General features: G+C 38.3%; 1 protein-coding gene and 1 pseudogene across 5 annotated transcripts in view; one reads left to right on the top strand and one right to left on the bottom strand.

Annotated features, from left to right (window-relative positions):
* Nucleotides 1-19,974, top strand: part of KLHL3 (kelch like family member 3) — a 286,180-nt gene that overhangs the window by 37,030 nt on the left and 229,176 nt on the right. The gene's annotated exons all lie outside the window — the stretch shown is intronic.
* On the bottom strand, nucleotides 18,829-19,698 carry LOC123579237 (annotated as a pseudogene).

Here is a 19,974-nt window from a genome sequence, read left to right as displayed (position 1 = left end):
CTAGTTGACCCAAAAACAGTTTGGATGTTTATGTCAGGCTTTAGCATCACTTTCTTTTACAGTTTTATTTCCTGTTAAGAATTCTATCCCTAAAAGACTGTGTGTGTATTGTATGATGTCTGTGTTTATTCTGATTTGTCAGACCATAGAGTGAAGGATGGTGATTTTAGTTATCTTTTTAGCTGCATTACTGAAACCAAATTAGTCAATCTGTAGAACTTTGTTGAGTATTCACTTAGTGCATTCCTTAATTTCTGAGGGCTGAACAGCATTTCTTAGGTACATAATTTGGATAGCACTTTGCTTTCTAGGTGCTCATGTGTTGTGCAGGGAGATAATAACAATTTCAAGCACCATGGAAGAACATTTGATAGTTTTACAGTTGTTCTCAAAATTTAACATGCATTTGCATCACCTGAAAATCTTATTAAAATGCAGATTCTGATTTAGTAGGTCTGGGTTGGGGCCTGAGATCCTTCATTTCTCACAAGCTCCTAGATAAAACTGATGCTGCTGGTCTACAGACTACACTTTGATCAATAGTATGAGCAGAATCTTAACATTGGTTAAAATGGGAGGCATGCATAGGGAATAACAAGTAGGTCAGTTTAAAAGGATAGAGAAGGTTGGAAAGATTGGTTAGGATCAGATCTCAAAGGGCTTTGAGTACCAGGGTAGAGATTTAGGAGATATATCTCTTAAGGAATCATTGTGGGTTTCTGTACTAGTATAGAATAACATGACAGGGCCTGCACTTAAGGGAGATTTATTTGTCATCATGTATAGGACAGAGCGGATGGAAGTTTCATATTAACTATCAAGTATCAGAGACTCAACTTCTGGCCCTTAATGCCAGTTGAGAAAAAGTTGCAGAAAGGAGAGAGAGGAGAGGGCTGGCAACCAGGAAGCTACCTGTTTGACAGAGTGGCCCTGGGTGGGGTGCTGGGGAGTTGTTTGGTTCATAAATCTCTTTAGTCTGCCCAAATTCTGAGAGATCACCACCAATCCCTTGTTTATTTAAGGATGCAGTCATAAACTATGTACTTGGTAATTTTTTTTTGATAGATCCAATTCAACCAGAATGTATTGAGTGTCAGGTATGTTGCTTGCTTTGCTATCTCAGGTATCTGTGTATTTCCCAAAGGGTCTAATGCCCTTCATCAAAATCATTGTAATATTCATAGATGAAGGTAGGAATTCATCTTGTTTAATTCTCACATTTTACCATAAGGTAGTTAAAATAGTATACACAAAATAAAGGATTGTTGGTTACAATTGAGGGAAGGAGGGTGGGGGTTAGCTTTAGGGGAGAAGCACATAGATAATGTCGGTTATTGGCATTGTTCCCGTTCTTGGGTTGAATAAGGGGTTCACAAGATTCATTTTATTATTTCCTATAAATAAGGAAATAAAGAAGGGTCAGGCATGTTAATCTATAATTTATAATATAAATTATTATATGTGTTAGGCACCTTAGGTCCCTTTAAAAAAAACCACATGCACACATTCGTGATACTGCAAAGTAACATCATGGAGAATCTATCATATCTAAAGGGTCTGCTGAAAGGAAGAGAAGGAAATTAAAATTGCCATCTCAGCCTACATCTGTGGAAGGCTTTTCTGTGCAGTATGTCAAAATGCAGATAAACTGAATAGTTTTCCTATGTCCAGCCTGAGATGTGTAAAATCAGGTAAGGTAATAGCCCCAACAAATACACTAATATACTGCCAATCTAAGTTTCTCTTCTGCTTAGTAATTTACAGAGTACTTTCCCACATCAGAAGAACATACTTGCTTGCCGTTTGCTCAGTGTTATGTCCTTGGATTCTTGCACCTGAGGTCATAGGTCATTTATTTAAGTATAGTTGACATACAACGTTACACAAGTGTCAGGTGTACAACTTAAACTTGTAACTTACAACTTAAATGTGTACACTTGATTTGACAAGTTTATACATTATGTTCACTGCAAGTGTAGCTACCATCTGTCCCATTATATCAATTTTACAATATCATTGACTGTAGGGGGGCTTGGTGCCTCAGTTGGTTAAGCATCCAACTGTCACTTTTGGCTCAGGTCACGATCTCATGGTCCTGAGATCGAGTCCTGTGTGGTGCTCCACACTGGGCGTGAAGCCTGCTTAAGATTCTGTCTCTCCCACTTCCTTTGTGCCTCTCCCTCTCTTGCTCTCTCTCAAAACAAAAACAAACAAAAAACAGTATCATTGACTGTATTCCTTTTACTCTGCCTTTTATTCCTGTGATTTACTCATTCCATAACTCGAGGCCTGTATCTCCCTTCTTCCTTTACCCATTTTGCCGAGTCCCTCGCCTCCCTTACCTTTGGCAACCATAACCTCATACCTCTTAGAATGGCTCAAATCCAAAAGACAAGAAACAACAAATGTTGGCAAAGATGTGGAGAAAAAGGAAGGCTTGTGCGCTCTTGGTGGGAATATAAATTAGTGTAGCCACTATGGAAAACATTGTGGAGGTTCCTCAAAAAATTAAAAATGGAAATACCATATGATTCAATGATTCTGCTACTGGATATTTACCCAGAGAAAGTGAAAACACTAACTAGAAGAGATATATGTACCCCAATGTTTATTGCAGCATTATTTATAATAGCTAAGACATGGAAGCAACCTAAATATGTATCAGTAGATGAATAGGTAAGGAAAATGCAGTATATATGTATCACACACAGTGGAATGAATATTCCACACCTATAAAAAAGGATGAGATTGTGCAATTTGAGACAACATGGATGGACCTAGAGGGTACTATGCTAAATGAAGGAAGTCAGGCCGAGAAAGACAAATGATTTCACTCACAAATGAATCAAAAATAAATAAATAAATAAATAAAAAGTGGAATCAGACCTATAAATACAGAGAACAAACTGATGGTTGCCACAGAGGTCTTTTTTATGAATGTCTTGAAGGAATTTAATATTCTTAGAGTATTGTCAGACCTAATATTCTCCTGACATTAGATCATATAACATTAAATATTTTTAAATCATTGAAATGACAACATGATATGAAGAAATATATTCTGGAAGGTCAATTCCCTTTTAAAAATAACAGTGATGTATGAAAACGGTATCCTTTTTGTTATCTGTCATAGTAAATGAGTGGAATTCTGGCCAATTCTACCAAATTTCAGGAATTTTCAGAGAACCAGAATACAATAAAATATAGGCAACACTACAAACTACTCTGAGTATAATTTAATTCTTTTGATTCATAAAGAATTTTTAAGGACTTAGGATGTTTCATGCAAATGAATTTTCCAGAAAATTGAAACAAACCTATGAATGCCAAAGGATTTTTTTGCCAGAACATTTTTAAAAATAAAAGTAGCAGATGTTTAAGGCAAAAATTCTAAAAATTTAGAGCATACAGAAAGTATAAAGTGAAAAGTAGAAGTTGACCCTTTCCAGTCTCCAATTTCTATTAGTAAGTTTCTTAGTATCCTTCCAGGTATATGATTATACACATATACAGTTTTGTGTATAATTTTATTATTTCATAAATGCAGGCATACTATATATATTATACCTTGCTTTTCTACTTAATATATTTGGGTTATCATTTGATAGCAGCACATAAAAATCTATTGTTTAAATTCCTACATAGAATTTTTTATGTGATTTATAATATTTATCAATTCACTGTTGAAGAATATGGGAGTTGTTAAAACCATACTTAAGTGAGCATATTTTTTTTTTTAATTTTTATTTTAAGTAGACTCCACACCCATTGTGGGGTTTGAACTCACGACCTTGAGATCAAGAGTCACATGCTTTTCCAAAAAAGCCAATCAGGCACCCCTTAAGTGAGCATCTTTATAAACACACCCTTGCATACTTTTCTAGGTGTATCTGTAGTAGTGGAGTTACAAGGGGGAATAAAGCATGTACATTTCACATTTTAATAGTTATGCCTCATTGTCCTGTGTGAAATAGTATATCCTTAATAGTTACTTGAGAATAACTTCCTTATAATCCTCATATGTGGTATCTCATTGTTTCATAGACTTGTATTTATTTATTTTTGTTTATTTATTTTGAGAGAGAGAGAGAGAGAGAGAGAGAGAGGGAGAGAGAGAGAGAGGGAGGAAGGGGCAGAAAGAGAGGGAGAAAGAATCCTAAGCAGGCTTTACACTGTCAGTGCAGAGCCTGATGCGGGGCTTGAGCTCATGAACTATGAGATCACGACCTGAGCTCAAGTCAGACGATTAACCAACTGAGCAACCCAGGTGTCCCTAGACTTGTATTTCTTTAATCATAAATGAAGTGGTACATGTTTTGTGTGTTTTTTGATCACTTTTGCTTTTTCCTCTTGTAAAATGCCTGTTGAGAAATAGAGTCTTCCAATCTGACCATAGAATATTAGCAATGTATTTTTACATTGCTTTTACAATTAGACTTTTACAATTAGATTATAGTCAACGTGAATGTTTAACAGATAATTTTTTAGAATCTTGAGATTATTCTCCCTTATTATTTTTTTATCAAATATGTTGTCATAGTAAATATCTAACACTGAGATGATGACATTTGGTCTTTACTGTTTGATTTAATGTACAGTTGCACCTTATCCAGACTTAAGCCTAATTTGAGCCTCATGCAAGTTTGAAAAATTCCTATAGAAGGAAGTTCCAGAATAAAAGGATGGTAGCGTTGGAGTTGTGATAGTTGACTTCGCTTACTCCCTACTCTGTCAAAACAGTACATACTTTCCACCCATTTTGGTGAAAAATAATCTTGGAAATAAGTTTGTACCCATGGGTATAATTCTGTATGTTTAGGGTATATGCCTTTTTTTTCTTTTCTTTTTTTTGGTGATACTTGCAGTTTCTACCACACTGTGGCTGCTAAGGAATTGTTCAAGAAAAACAACAATAATGCTGGTATTTGGTTTGTCAGTTGTGGCTCAGGGCATCAGTGGGACATAGAGCAGAATTCTTGCTGAGAAATATGATCCTAACTTGATGCTAATTTTATCTTTGTGGGGCAGCTTTTAAATATGAGGACAGCTGGTGTTGGATAAATCTGTCCTCACAAGCTGTATGAGATGGAAATAAAATTAAATATTTGGGGTTAAATCCAAATGCAAAAATGTGGAAATGACTGATGAATATTTTGATATTTCACTTTCTGCATATCGATAAGAAAGATACTCTCTATTCGTTGTGAATTCCTACCAACAGTCCTATTTGAAGCTTAAAATAAGCAGAATGTGAGCATTAAGGTCTACATTTCATGAAAGGAAAAGCTTAATTCTTGTTTTTTACCCTATTCTCCACCCTGCTGATAAAAATGGTAAACTCTACATACCTATTTTTGTTAGCAACCTCTCTTTGTCTTTCTCCCTTGCGTAAAAGATTGCTACCAATGAAACAGGCCCCTACTTCCACTTGGGTTGGGATAGTAATTCTCTGTGGTCTCTGAAACTTTGCAAATGATGGGAACCCCAAACTCCTAGTAGATTCTCCTCCAGATGACTAAATGTCTTGCTGATTGCTAAGGGATAAATAAGGGTGGTGAGCTCAGAAAACAGTCAGGTTGCTGGCTTTTCTTCAGCTGACTGGATTACTAAGGTAGAAAAGCACTAAAAATAAATCAGGGCACAAATTCTCCTGCCAGGGGTTGAATATTGAGATAACTGGTCTTGACTGGTGTTGACATCATCTCTTCTCCTAATGTACTGTGCAAATAAGAACCAGAGTGAGAAACAGATTTGGCCACGGACTAGTGTCGGCACAAGTTTATAGCCTTGTCCTGATACACTTACTGTTACTTCTTGTCAGGCTCAGTTAATTAGTTCTTCCAGCTCCTCTAGGAGGTAGCTAAATACATCAAGGTGAGAACTTGAAACCAAACTTGGGGCCAATCTCGGGAAGTCACTTGATCTCTTCTAGTTTCAGATATATCTATGCTAGGTCTCTTACACATCAGTTGGGTTTCAGGGTTTCCCCCAGGAGGTCAGATTCTACCAGAATTGGAAAGGTAGGATGATCTCTCAGGAACTCAGTTCTAGGACCTGCAGATTTCACAACAATACAAGTTACCTGACACGGAGTAAAGATTCTTCCTGCTGAATTTCTGTTTCTCTTGTTGCTTCAGATGTCCTGAGCAGAGCTTTGCTAGTCACAATTAATCTGTGAATCTCCTTTGAACTTAAAGGAGGGGAAATCCATTTAAATCCCTACCTTCTTTATATCTATCCCTACCCTAAAAAAAATTTTTTTAATGTTTTATTTATTTTTGAGAGAGAGAGAGAGAGAGAGAGACAGACAGACAGACAGACAGATAGACACAGTACGCTTTGGGGAGGGGCAGAGAGAGAGGGAGACATAGAATCCAAAGCAGGCTCTAGACTCTGGGCTGTCAGCACAGAGCCTGACACGGGGCTAGAACTCACTAACCGTGAAATCATGACCTGAGTCAAAGTCATATGCTTAACTGACTGAGTCACCCAGGCGCCCCAATATATCTATCCCTACTCTTTTTTAGTTTTGTAGAAAGTTGCCTTATTGGTGCAGCCACTCTGGAAAACAGTGTGGAGGTTCCTCAGAAAATTAAAAATAGACCTACCCTATGACCCAGCAATAGCACTGCTAGGAATTTACCCAAGGGATACAGGGTACTGATGCATAGGGGCACTTGTACCCCGATGTTTATAGCAGCACTCTCAACAATAGCCAAATTATGGAAAGAGCCTAAATGTCCATCAACTGGTGAATGGATAAAGAAATTGTGGTTTATATACACAATGGAGTACTACATGGCAATGAGAAAGAATGAAATATGGCCCTTTGTAGCAATGTGGATGGAACTGGAGAGTGTGATGCTAAGTGAAATAAGCCATACAGAGAAAGACAGATACCATATGGTTTCACTCTTATGTGGATCCTGAGAAACTTAACAGAAACCCATGGGGGAGGGGAAGGAAAAAAAAAAAAAAAGAGGTTAGAGTGGAAGAGAGCCAAAGCATAAGAGACTCTTAAAAACTGAGAACAAACTGAGGGTTGATGGGGGGTGGGTGGGAGGGAGGGGAGGGTGGGTGATGGGTACTGAGGAGGGCACCTTTTGGGATGAGCACTGGGTGTTGTATGGAAACCAATTTGACAATAAATTTCATATATTGAAAAAAAAAAAGAAAAAAGAAATCAGATATATTAAAAAAAAAAAAAGAAAGTTGCCTTTAATGGGAGTAATACTATCTCCCACTGATTAAGTAGTTGATACTCAAAAAACACTTCCACACTTTTATCTTGTGACCTTCAGAACAAGTCTGTAAGGTAGGCAGATGTTATTATACCCTTGTTAACTGCTGGATTCAGTAAAGCTAACAGATTCAGACCTTGGCAGAAGTTGGTATTAAGCCCTGGGAGCTCTGGGATTTCTTAGTCTACTCAACAAGGTCTAGTCTGATCCAGGACCCTCTCTCCAAGTCTGGAGGTTTGTTCTATTTTTTAAAAAATAGTTTATTTAAATATGTCCATAAAAGGGTATTCTCATTAAAGAAGAGTTGAAAATACGGCAGAGAAGTCCGAGAGAAAAATCAACTACATACCTAGTACTCAGAAACACGTTCCTTGGGTTTACTTAGGTTTTGACTGTATCTGTGGGATGGAAAGAGAGATCAAATAGATATTCAGTAATGCTTATTCTGTTTCCACCTGTTTCCCTGCATGGAGCATAATGTATGTCATAGACATTTTAGTCTAGCCTCCTCCAGGGGTACCTCACAGGTAGGTAGGTATTGACTCTAGACCTTCTAGGCTGAGCTCTAAATGCTGAATCAACATCTCACTGCCATCCTGGTAGATATCAGCTATTCACTGTTCTCCTTTTGTTACTCTTCTCTTTTTTTCTACTAAGCTTATATCCTTTCCCTCTGGCTATATCAGTATAGTTTGTCTTGCTTGTTCCCTACAGTATATCATTTCCAGCCCTAAAATCACCAGTAGCAGTGGGGGCAGATCTTTCTTCAAATTCTGCCTGGCTTCCCCTGGGCAGAGTTAGGGGCCCAGGTAGCATTGAAGAGAATGAGAGCGCTGTTCTTTCTCTGGTCTCCCATGTACCCAGCTTGGCACTCAGAAGGTACATCTGACCAAAGAGGAGTGCTGGGACCTGTAGGCACGTTAACTCCAGATGTTTGGACCCAAGAAATAGTAAATTGCAGTGTAGCTTTCAGTCCCCTCCTGCATTTTTTTTAGTACTTTAATAATAGACACTAGGTAAGTGTTTACCGACAAGTGTGTGAGTGAGTGAGTGAGCGAGTGAATGAGTGTATTTGGTCCTGAGAGTAGAGGTGGGAAGCCCCTGTGCTTACTTCCTATAAATTGAAAGCACCAGGAATGCATTCTTTGTCCTACACCCAAATAACTTTAGTTTTCCTCATCTGTAGCATCACTATGATATGAGAAAACCCAGCCAACCAGCAGCCTTGGTGTTAGAGGTACTCACAGCTTCCACGTTGTCTGCTTTCCAGGTCCTGGTGTCCCCATAGAAAACACCCCTTGAGGCTGGATTTGTTTGAGGTAGATCCCTGCTCTCTGGCAAGGAGGGGCATAAACTGGAATGACAGCTGTGTGCAAAGAGGCTAGGGGATCAACTGGAAGGGATGGGGAAGGGTCTCCCTATTCTGCTCTATTTGGTGCAGCCCCGGCTTTCAACTAACCATACTTGGGGAGTGTGCATGCTTGTGTGTGTCCTCCCAACAAAGGGACCAAAAATATGTGACCCTGAGTTAACCACTAATAATTATACATTGAATCTAAATGAAAATGAGAAAAAGGCAGGGCAGAAGCCAAAGTCTCATGGTAAGTAAAGCATTTTTAGCTGGAATGTAAAGAATTTTGGTATTGGCATTTCAGGGAAATTCAAGCTGCCTTTTCCCTCAATCCAAAAGACAGGAGGTAGTTCACAGTTGCTTGGGTCTGGATTACAATTTTACTGATTTCAGAAATCTAATAATAATCTTAGCATTGGCTTTGATGGAAGATCTGTGCAGGATTGTAGATCTTTATGGAAAATTATTTTTTTATTGAAAAAAAAACATTTTTTTCTTGGAAGCGAGACTTCTGTGTTTTTTTTTTTTTTTAATGTTTACTTATTTTTGAGACAGAGACAGAGCGTGAGCAGGGGAGGGGCATAGAGGGGGGAGACACAGAATTTGAAACAGGCTCCAGGCTCAGAGCTGTCAGCAAAGAGTCCAACATGGGGCTTGATCCCATGGCTGATGAGATCATGACCTGAGCCAAAGTTGGACGCTTAACCGACTGAGCCACCCAGGCGCCCCTGAAGACTTCTGTTTTACACACTTTTGGTGGATGTGCTTTTGTTTGTGTGTTGCATTGATCAATATCCTTAAATACAATAAAAAATAACTTAGGCCCAATAAGTAGAGAAACTTGATGTTATCATGAGTAAGCAGAATACTTCCTGACAAGTATAGACTTCATTGTCTGTAATATATTATATGATTAAATATAATTTAATCAAAGCAACCTTTGATTGAGGACCTACTGTGTGCTCAGTACTGGGGAGCTAGAGAATCCTGTAGAAGAGCTAGCATGAGGAAGAAGCATAAATTTCATACTGCATTTACAGTAAACTAAGTGTATCCTGAATGCAATGCTTAGTAATTCTCAGTTACACTGAGTAAGTGACCCTTAAGTAATACAGGGTTGCTGCAATACAGTAAACTAAGTGCAATTGGTCACAGACCCTCTTCACCGCCAATGATACAAGAATTTTAAAAGCCATCAACTCAACCAGTGTTTTTTGAACATCTCATGGAGGGCAACTATTTTGTTTTGTTTCATAGCTGCAGACTACTTCTCCCTCTGGTTCCAGTCAGTTTAAAAATGAAATGATGCTTGTTGGTCATGACAGAACCGGAGGGGAAGTCATATTTCTGGTAATAGTGCAAAAAGGCAAATTATCCTGGAGTGGTTAATTAGAAGTACGGTCTTCTTCATCAAGAAAGGCGTGTCCCAGAAGAGAAGTAATTTGTGATGTGATCATGAGTGCTGATGGCTTGAAGGGCTCTGTTACTTGTAGGAATCTCTAACTCAGCATCTGGCCGTTGGAAACTGGTTGTTGTCAAGCTGTCAAAGATCAAGACAGGCTTGGGGCACCTGGATGGCTCAGTTGGTTAAGCATCTAACTCTGGCTCAGGTCATGATCTCACCGTTTGTGAGTTCGAACCTCACATTGGGCTTGCAGAGCCCACTTTGGATCCTTTGTCCCCTTCTCCCTCTGCCCCCTCTTCCACTTGTTCTCTCTCTCTTTCTCAAAAACAAATAAACATTAAAAAAAAAATCCAGACAGGCTTTAAGTCTTCTAAGCCAATTGCTCCTTAAAAAAAGTTGTTGTTGTTGTTTTAAATAAACAAGGACCTGAAGTCCAAGAAAGAGAAGCCATTTGATAAGGTAGTAAATTACCTTGAATGCCAGAAGAATGTCAGGAAAAAATTTGAAATCTGGGGGAAAAAAATCACTGAGTATCTTTTAGAATGCTAGGCATTGACTAGTGCATCCTTCCAAGTTATCCAGTTTATCTTTCATTGTCTTTGAGCTGTTGAAGCTCCCTAAAGTTGCAGAAAATGGAGGATAATGCCTACTGTTGTCTATATAAAAACAATCAAATTTTGTCTTGTGGGGATGCAGTTGATCACCGCCCCCTGCCACTGCTTTCCCCAAGAAGCTAGTTTTGTATCTCTTAACAAATTCATTTCATTGTTTCTGCCTACCTCTTAAACCAGTTTTTAATGTTTTACTGGTTATCTTTAATGGGTTAAATAAACCTTTGTCATGTGTTCATTTTCTGTTTGTATGACAGTCATACTTTTACCTTAAAAAATTATCCTCTAACAGGAAGAAACTAGGATTTTAGAAAGAACATTCTGTTCTTTCCTTCACTGTGAATAGAGGCCTTGTTTGCATGGGGTATCTGAGACAGCTAGACAATTGCTTGTAATTTTTTTCTTATGCTTTTATATATGTTTATAGGACATGTGGACAATATCTTTTTTAAAAAAATTACTGAGACCAGTTTTATGTAATCTAAAACGAATCTTTTATATTTTTAGAACATTGGTTATAAAACTATTTTAAAGGGGACAAATAAGTGACATTTAGTACATTCACAACTATATCTCTCTCAAGTTCCAAACTCCAAAGTAAAACACTTTATCTATTAAGCAGTTTCTCCCTATTCCTGTTTCTTTATAGCCTTTGGCATCCTCTAATCTGCATTCTGTGTCTATGCATTTATCTCTTCCAGATATTTCATATAAATGTACTCTTTCGACTTTTCGTATCTGTCTTCTTAGTGTAATATACTGGATCCATGTGGTAGCAAACATCAGTAATCCACTTCTGGATTGAATAATGTTGGATTGTATGTATATACTACACTTTGTTTATCCATTCATCCATTAATGGATATTGGGTTTGTTTCTACCTCTTGGCTGTTGTGAATAGTGTTGCTGTCAACATACATGTACATCTCATTTGTGGAAGTACCTGTTTTCAGTTCTTTCTGGTATATATCTAGAAGTGGAATTATGGCATCATATGGTAGGTAATTGTTAACTTTTGCAGCATCATATAGTAGATATGTTTAGCTTTTGAAGAACTACCAAATTGTTTCCACAGAGACTACTGTACCTGCCCACCAGCAATTATGAGGGTTCCAGTTTGTCCACATCCTCTCCAACTGTTGTTCTTTTCCATGTAAAAAGTGAATAGCCACCCTAGTAGGTGTGAAGTGAACCTCATTTTGGTTTTGATTTGCATTTCACTAAAAACTAAGGATGTTGAATATGCTTGTCAGTCATGTGGAATTAAAAAAAAATTTTTTTTAACTTTTTTTAAAATTTATTTTTGACAAAAAGAGAGACAGAGTGTGAGCAGGGGAAGGACAGAGAGAGAGAGAGACAGGCACACAGAATCTGAAGCAGGCTCCAGGCTCTGAACTGTCAGCACAGAGCCCAATGTGGGGCTCGAACCTGTAAACCACAAGATCATGACCCGAGCTGAAGTTGGTTGTTGAACTGACTCAGCCACCCAGGCACCCCTCGTGTGGATTTTTTTAAACAGTACATCATTATTTGTTTTTAATTAAAATGTTTTTATTTATTTTTGAGGGAGGAGGGAGGGGCAGAGAGAGAGGGAGACAGAGGATCTGAATTGGGCTCTATGCTGACAGCAGAGAGAATGCTGGGCTCACACTCAGGAACCGCAAGATTATGACCTGAGCCAAAGTCACATGCTTAACTGAACCACCCAGGTGCCCCAGTGCATCATTTTTTGAATATGCTAGGAAATGTGGCTATTGAAAAGAAATTTTTGATAACTCTCATTGTAATACAAGTAATTATCCCCCAGTTTATGTTTCTTAATTTAAGATTGTGTACATTAAATTTTATCAGATGATTCTACAGAGAACGTTACGTTTTTTGAACATAAATTGGAGAGGATTTTCTTCACCCCTTATATGATGCTATTTACAAGGTTTTTTCACAGATCATGCTTGAACCTTCCACAGCATCAAGCAAGTGCTATTAAGGAACTCAGAAAAATATTGCCATGGTGATAATGTCTGTCCTTGTGAAACACTACTGTGTGAGCTGTTTTATACTCTAAAATCTTGCTTGGAGCTTTTAGTTTGTAAGATTTATTTGCTGATAGGCTTTTTAAACATGGATATACAGTGTATTTTTAATAATAATGATTACAACAAGTAACATTTATTGAACATTTGCTAGGGACCATACTCCGTACTAGGCATTTTATTTGGATATATCCTTTAATCCTAGTAGAATTTTAGCTTTGCAGGGTATGATCTTTTATTTCCTGTCCATTGCTGTATCCCAGGCATCTATCATAGTACCTGCTTAAGAGTAAGTGTTCAACAAATGTTATTGAATGAATAAACACCCTTTGAGGTAGTTTCTGTGATTATCTTCCTTTTTCAAATGAGAAAGCTGAGGCTAAGAAATGTAAAGCAGTTTTTCCTAAGATCATACAGATGGCCAGTGGCAGAGCCCAAGCAGCCTACTCTAGAGTCTAGACTAAACTAACTACCTTTTAAACCACAGCATTCAGAACAGCACTTTCACCCTTTTGTTCCACATTCTATAGCGTGGCCAGGTATTTTTCTCAAACAAAGAAGAAGCAATTAAATTCATTTAATTTCAAGAAATATTTGTTAATGGCCATTTGTGTGCCTAGACATTGTTGAATGTAATATTGAGAACTGGGAGATAAGAAAAGGAGATTCTTTTATGAGGTCTGACACTAGCTGCGTGACCTTGAACAAATAACATACTCTGTCTAGACTTTCAGCTCCTCATGTGTAAAATGGAAAAGATGGACTAGATGATCTAAGCAATAAAATATAACTTTAAGAAATAGCACGGACAAGGCTACATTGAACTTGCTTGCTGGGGATGGGATCGTGGGTGGTGGGAGATGTCATTGGTTTATGTATCTTAATCTTTAATCTAGAAGGAATGAAAAAGAGGAAAGGCAACAAAATGGTAAATATATGATGGCAGTGCTAGAGTGTATCATGTAGAAGAGAAAATAAAAGCAATTATCCAAGTAACAGGGAAGTGTCAGCTCACCTTTAATTTTGAGAAATGAAATTTACTTCTATCCTGGCCCTTACCTTTGAGAAGTATAGTAGCCTGAAGTTACTTAATATTTTATACTTTTCGACACTTCGTGCCCTGTAAATCTGCTGAGAAGTAGTTTGGGGATATTTGGAAAAATCAAGGGCTTGGCCAAGATTATACAGTTGTCTAGTGATTCTTCATTATTTATTTATAAAAAGTTAAATTTTTAAAAATTTATTTATTGTGAGAGAGAAAGAGAGAGAATGAGAATATGTGCAAGCTGGGGAGGGGCAGAGAGAAGGAGAGAGAAGATTATAAGCAGGCTCTGTGCTATCAACATAGGGGCCAAAGTGAGGCTTAAACTCACAAACCATGAGATTATGACCTGAGGTGAAATCAAGAGTTGGTTGCTTAACTGAGTGAACCACCCAGGTGCCTCATCACTTTTAAATACCCTAGTCTGTCTTACCATGAAATTTGAAGGAGATGTCCAATTACTATTTTTTAATATTGTAAAATTTTCTCTTTAATTTGCTTAATTAAAAAGTCTATATGCCTCATTATAGTTTTTCCTTGGCTTTCTAGGAGTGGAGGATATTGTCTAATAAAACAGATAATAGTAGGATAGCAGAACTTGAAAAACAGTGTGTTAATTTTTTAAGGAAAAAAATCTTACAGATAAAACACACTTTTAAAGGCTCACTTGTTTTATATTTTAAATTTGGTTGAATGATTATGCTTTTTATTCTGCAAAGTTTAGCCAGTAAGTACACTAAACACCATTAGATGCCTGATGTGTACAAAGCACTACCCTAGATGCCAAAGAAATTTAAATATGATCCTTGTCCTCAATCTTATAAACATTATGAAACCTCTACAACCAACCACATCATGTGATAGAATATTATGAATACCTTGAGCGAAATCTAAAGTGTTAAGTCAAGAAGATGCCCTTTAAAGGGGCGCCTGGGGGGCGCCTGGGTGGCGCAGTCGGTTAAGCGTCCGACTTCAGCCAGGTCACGATCTCGCGGTCCGTGAGTTCGAGCCCCGCGTCAGGCTCTGGGCTGATGGCTCAGAGCCTGGAGCCTGTTTCCGATTCTGTGTCTCCCTCTCTCTCTGCCCTTCCCCGTTCATGCTCTGTCTCTCTCTGTCCTAAAAATAAATAAACGTTGAAAAAAAAAAAATTTAAAGGGGCGCCAGGATGGCTCAGTCAGTTGAGCATTCGACTCTGATTTTGACTCAGATTATGATCTCATGATTCATGAGATCAACCCCACATCACACTCTGCACTGATAGTGCTTAGCCTGCTTGGGATTCTCTCTCCCTGTCTCTCTGCCCCTCCCCCACTTGTGAGCATGTTCTCTCTCTCCCTCTCTCTCTCAAAATAAGTAAACTTAAAAAAAAAAAGATACCCCGTTCAGCTACAGTGGTTGAAAAAAGCTTCACAAGGGGTGCCTGGGTGGCTCAGTTGGTTAAGCGTCTCACTTCTCAGGTCATGATCTCTCGGTTTATGAGTTTGAGCCCGTGTTGGGCTCTGTGCTGACAGCTCAGAGCCTGGAGTCTGCTTCAGATTTTGTGTCTCTCTCTCTGCTTCTCCCCTGGTCACATTCTGTCTCTCTCTCTCTCAAAAATAAAACATTAAAAAAGAAAAAAAAAAAGCTTCATGGAAGAGGGGATACTGAAACCAAGTGTTGAAGGATGTATATATTAAGTGTGAAGGTGAGGTAGTTGGGGGAGGGATATTAATAGGTAGAGAGAATAGTTCGAACAGAAGGAAATTTAGGATGTATTTGGGGAACTGTAAGTATTTCATGGGAATAGAAGTGAATTGGAAGTTGTAAATAAGTTTGTACTCCCTGATAAAAAACTGTTAGAAAGATTCATCCAACATTGGTTTCCTGCATGTCTATCAATGTTTCTTTCCCATTCCTGCCCCACTCCAAATAAAACAAAATAATAGACAGTTAATTTCTTCATGTAGCAAATATTAAGTACCTGCTCTATCCCAGATGCTTTGCTAGGAGCATAAGCTCTAAAGATAAACTAGACACAGTCCTTGTCCTCAAGTAGGCCACAGACCGGGAGGGAAGACCAACTCTTAGTTAGAAAAGGGATACATATAAAGTGCCCATTTTATCTGAAATGGGGCCACCTTGAAAAAGAATGATCTTGGCTGAGCTGTGCTGATGGCTTGAGCTCTGTTTTTAGCCCTTGGGAGCAACCTCAGGATGTGTGGCATACCAGAAGAACAGCTGCATACTATATTCTGACAATGATGAAAGTGGCACCTCCGTTTTTCCAGAGCCACAGCAATGACTGTCCCTGGAAAGGAGAGCCAAGCTCTATCTCTCCTGGCTTATGCTGTTGGGCACATTGTTCCATAGAATTTCAGAGGGGAAGTTTCAGAAAGGATATGGAAAGGAAAGGGATAAGAAAATAAACTATAGAGTACTTTGATTTAAAATTATATACAGAATTCAACCATTAGTGTCTCTTAGATGCATCAAGATATAATAATAATAATGATAGATGATAATTACTTTGTGCTAGGCACTATGATAAGGGCTTAATATATATTACCTAATTTAATCCATATAGTAGTCCTAAAAATTTGCTATTACATTCATCACTTTTTAAACTGAGGCTTAAAAGATGAAGTAACTTCCCTACATCACATAGCTCATAAGTGGACATAATGGAAAGTATATTGGGATAAATTTTATATTTCATATTTTATAGAGATGAAGCAGAATGATGTCAAGCCAAATTTAGAATCCATATCTCAATTTTATAACTCTTGAACAATTTTTAAGTTATTTTGTAGTAGAAGCTTTCAAACATATGTATCAGTTAGCTTCTATGATTACCTATTTGTGGCCAGTCTTATTTTATCTGTACCCACTTGTCCCCTATTATATTCATATGAAGCAAATATTAAACATCATATGATTTCACTTGTAAATATGCCAGAATGTTTCTCTAAAAGATGACTTAAAAATAATCCTAATACCATTACTACACCTAAAATTAATAATGATTCCTTAATACCATCAACTAGTTTGTCTAGTTTGAATGTAAATTTCCAATTGTTTTGTAAGTGTCCTAATTTTTTCTCACCGTTTATTTGCTTGAGTAAGGATCCATGTAAGGTCCACACATGATAATACGTTGATAAATGTATGTATGTATGTATGTGTGTGTGTATGTGTGTGTATATATATATTTATATATATGTATGTATTTTTTTGGAGAGAGAGAGAGAGAGCACAAGTGAGCAAGGGGCAGAGAGACTCCCAGGAGGGGCAGAGGGAAAGAGAGAGAGAGAGAGAGAGAGAGAGAGAGAAGCGGGGCTCGCCCAAAGTGGGGCTCATGTTTTACCCAAAGTGGGGAACGTGCTTGCCTGAAGTAGGACATGAGCTCACCAGATGTGGGACTTGAATTCAGGAACCATGAGATCATGAACTAAGCTGATGTCAGATGCTTAACAACTGAGCCAGGCAGGTGCCCAATACATTTTTATATCTGAAGTCTCTTTTCATCTATAGCTTGCCTTCCACCTTTTAAATTTTCTTGTAATTTAAATTGTCAAAAAAGCTAGTTGTTTGTCCTACAGAGTTTTCTGAAATTTTGATTTTATTGATTGTATCTCTGTGGTATAGTTTAACATATTCCTCTGTTTTATGTATTTCCTATAAATTGGTAGTTATATCTAGAGTTTTGATCAGATTCAAATTTGATGTATACTTTTTTGCAGGACTACATCGTAAATGATGATATGTCGCCAGGAGGCACATAATTTCTGATTATCTCTTTCATCGTGATGTAAGCAATCATTGATGCTTTGTGAATTAATTTATTTAGGATTGCAAGGCCTTCCATATCCAGCCATGATAGAGTATAAGGACCTTCAACAAGTAAAAAACCCAGCAAGATACATAGAACAGTATTTTAGGCATTGGACAGTAGGTATCACATGATTGTAATCTTTAAAGGAAGGCAAATGACATAATTTCTGGATTCTTATGAAAAATTACAGAACATGCAAAGAAACAGGATCATACAGTCATAACATGGATAAAATTCAATTAATAGAAACAAAATATAGAAACAAGAGCATAGAGTGAGTAGACAAAGATATTAAAACCACTATTATAAATATGCTTTACTTGTTAAAGTGATAGAAGAAAACATGAGTATAACAAGGAGAGAAAATGGAAGATACAAAACAAAAGATCCAAATCTAGAAATTAAAAATATTTGTGATGAGAAGTAGTTTGGATGGGATTAATAGATTAGACATAGTAGAAGAAAAGATTAGACACTTGAAGGCATAACAATAGAAACTATCCAAAATAAAGCACAGAGAAAAAAGACTGAAGCAAAGCAAAGCAAAACAATGAATAGAGCATCAGTATGCTGTGGGACAATATCAAGTAATTGGAGCTGGAGAAGGGCAGTGACACCAGAAAATATTTAAGGAAATAACGGCACATAAAAAGGATCTGGAGACCTCTTTCTCTGTTGTGATGACAGATAAGGTTGCTTCTCAGCAGGTAAAGAATGGTTTCATTATGAACGGTCAGAAAGCTCTAATCTACAGACTGACCCTTTTAGAGGTCTTCTATTTTCTCTCCTTGTTATACTTATGTTTTCTTCTATCACTTTAACAAGTAAAGCATATTTATAATAGCTGTTTTAATATCTTTGTCTACTCTATGCTGTCATTTCTGTATTCTATTTCTATTTGAATTTTATCCATGTTATGAATGTATGATCCTGTTTCTTTGCATCCCCTGTAATTATTCATAAGTATCCAGAAATTATGTCCTTTCCCTTCCTTTAGATGACCTTATACATGATAAATACGTGTACAAGGCACTGTCTTCCTCTTAAGACCTTAATGGAAAAATTGTGATGTTTGTTTTTTATCTTCCTCTTTTTCCATCCTTGAATCTCTCTTACCCACTCTTTTTTTGGTTGGGGTGGGGGATGTTCTGGGTACTTTATTGATGGTATGTGAGAAGGTAGGCCTTCCTAGGCCCCTCATCTTCTTCAGGGGGTCTGGGATGGAAACTGTAGAATTTGGGAGATTCTCAGTTTGTTGGGGGAATGAATTGGGGCAAGGACTCTCCAGCAGCTTAGGGCCTCTTTCTTCCTCTTGCTCTCTCTGGGACTGGTGGTGTAGGGAACTCTCACTCCTTGAAGGCCGTGTGGACCATAAGGTTCACCATCTGGTTGCTGTAGCCAAATTCATTGTCATACCAGGAAATGAGCTTGACAAAATGGTCACTGAGAGCAGTGCCACCCCCAGCATTAAAGTGGAAGAGTGGCTGTCACTGTTAAAGTTGCAGGAAACAACCTGGTCCTCAGTATAACTCAGGATGCCCTTGCAGGGAACCTCCAATGCCTGCTTCATCACCTTGTTTTTGGCAGCTTTGTCCAGGTGGCAGGTCAGATCCAAGACTGACATGGTGAGGGTGGATACACAGAAGGCCATGCCAATGAGCTTCCCATTCAGTTCTGGCAACACCAGTAGAAGCAGGAATGATGTTCTGGGCAGCCCCTTGGACATCACACCACAGCTTCCCAGAGCTGTCGTCCATGGTCTTCTGAGTAACAGTGATAGCATGGACTATGGTCATGACTCCCTCCATGAGGCCAAAGTTGTCATGGATGATCTTGATCAGACGGGCCAAGCAGTTGATGGTGCAGGAGGCATTGCTGACAATCTTGAGGGAGTTATCATTCTTCTCATGGTTCATGCCTGTCACAGACTTGGAGGCATTAGCAGAAGGGGCAGAGATGATGACCTTCTTGGCCCCACCCTTTACCCTTCTACATGGTGGTGAAGACCCCGTGGACTCCACAATGTACTCAGCACCAGCATTACCCCATTTGATGTTGACGGGATCTCTCTTCTGGAAGATGGAGATGGGCTTTCCATTGATGACAAGTTTCCTGTTCTCAGCCTTGACTTCTGTCGAATTTGCTGTAGGTGGATTCTTTCTGGAACATACAAACCATGTAGTTGATGTCAATGAAGGGGTGATTAGTGGTGACAGTATTCACTTTACCTGAGTTCAAAGCAGCCCTGGTGACCTGGGGCCCAGTACAGTCGAGTCTGTTTACTCTGACTTCCACCAGTGTGTCTCAGGGATGCAGCTGGCACTGTGCCAGAAGATGCAGCTGTCTAACAGGGAGGAACAGAGAGCCTACTTTAGTCATAAAGTGATTCCTTTCCCATCCTCATTGAATACCCCTACCCAAGGAAGGCCTGCACCCATTTTCTGAGCCACCACCTGGGATCCAGGATCCTTCCAATCCTT

The sequence above is a fragment of the Leopardus geoffroyi genome, chromosome A1 (genome assembly GCF_018350155.1).
Source record: "Leopardus geoffroyi isolate Oge1 chromosome A1, O.geoffroyi_Oge1_pat1.0, whole genome shotgun sequence".
In the NCBI taxonomy this organism is placed as follows: domain Eukaryota; kingdom Metazoa; phylum Chordata; class Mammalia; order Carnivora; family Felidae; genus Leopardus; species Leopardus geoffroyi.
This window is presented reverse-complemented; position numbering and strand designations above follow the sequence as displayed.